Consider the following 1,014-nt stretch of genomic DNA (forward strand, 5'->3'; position numbering starts at 1 on the left):
TACGACTTTTAACTCGTCTAAAACCTCGGTTATAAGCTTTACACACTCCTTTATAAACTCTTCTTTAAATTTATTCATATTCTAATTACTCGTCAATAAACTCATCAATAAACTCGTCTATAAATTCGTCTATAAACTCGTCTATAAATTCGTCTATATACTTACTCATAAATCTCGTTTCGACAGTAAAACGACTCTTAACTCGTCTAGAATCTCGGTTATATGCTTTACACACTCCTTTATAAACTCCTCTATAAACTCGTATATATACTCGTCTAAAAACTGGTCAATAAACTCATCTACAAACTTGTCTATAAAGTCGTCTTTAAACTCCTGCATAGTCTCATCTACAAACTCGTTTATTGATTTCTCTTGGCTGAGAACTGTAGGTCTCGCCTCGACAGTAATACAACTCTTCACTCGTCGTAAATCTCGGTTATAAATTTATCTATAGACTCCTTTACAAACACATCTATAAACTGGTCTAATGTAAATGCATCATAAAGCCATTTCCGCCTATCTGTTACTCTTATAAACAAATTAACATAATTTGCTTTTTAACAAGAGCATGGAAATATAGAGAAATAAAATATTTATTAAATGAAAGTAAAATTGTCTTTCTTTTGAAGGTAATAAATTGTATAACAACAACTAACGATTATAATTATTATAGAAAAAAATCTTTTAACTTTCCGCAAAAAAAAACAAATCAAATTTTTAACAGCAAAACAAACAGTTCTTCTGTTTGCTCTAATAAACTGAATATATATACAGCACAATAATCGGTTTGTTTTTATTTTTCCTCAACTGAAGGCTACAAAAAAATATATATATAAAAGAAACAAAACCGTCCCCCTTTATACAAAAGAAGGTGTTTTTAATTGTGCCAAAACTATAATTTATCACATTACAAAGAAAAAATGTGGCAGTAATTTAATTCAAAATAATTTTTTTTAAATTTCAATGGAAAAACATATTTTTATATTCATATTTAGTTAATATTATTTATTTTAT

The sequence above is a fragment of the Lucilia cuprina genome, chromosome 2, assembly GCF_022045245.1.
Source record: "Lucilia cuprina isolate Lc7/37 chromosome 2, ASM2204524v1, whole genome shotgun sequence".
Lineage (NCBI taxonomy): Eukaryota > Metazoa > Arthropoda > Insecta > Diptera > Calliphoridae > Lucilia > Lucilia cuprina.